The sequence below is a fragment of the Galeopterus variegatus genome, unplaced genomic scaffold (assembly GCF_000696425.1).
Source record: "Galeopterus variegatus unplaced genomic scaffold, G_variegatus-3.0.2 Scaffold463, whole genome shotgun sequence".
Lineage (NCBI taxonomy): Eukaryota > Metazoa > Chordata > Mammalia > Dermoptera > Cynocephalidae > Galeopterus > Galeopterus variegatus.
The window spans coordinates 6,235-6,639 of NW_007726574.1; positions in this window are offsets into that span (position 1 = coordinate 6,235).

Here is a 405-nt window from a genome sequence, read left to right on the forward strand (position 1 = left end):
TAAACTTAGAATGTCAGAGCTGGCGAGGACCTCAGAGTTCATCCATTTCCACTGTATCTCAAGCTCAGGGTTGCAAAGTCACCAAAGAGATGGAATAAGAATTCAGGTCTACTGACATGAAGAACATACTCTACAAGTTCAACACCCGCCCCTTCCAAAAGCGTCAACCACAAATACCATTACTACTGGGAGGTCTTTTCTTAAAGCCCCATTTTAGCAATAATTCCGTGGGGGCTGAGAGTGACCTTCCAAATTCAACTCATTTCAACATGCCCCTGCACACAGCTGAAGACCCTGGGCGGTGAGCAGCATGTGGACACAGGCTCTGGGGGGGCGGGGGTGGTGGTGCCAGTTTTTCAGAAGCAATGAGCTATGGGCCTCTCTGATGCTGATGGCAGATTCTTG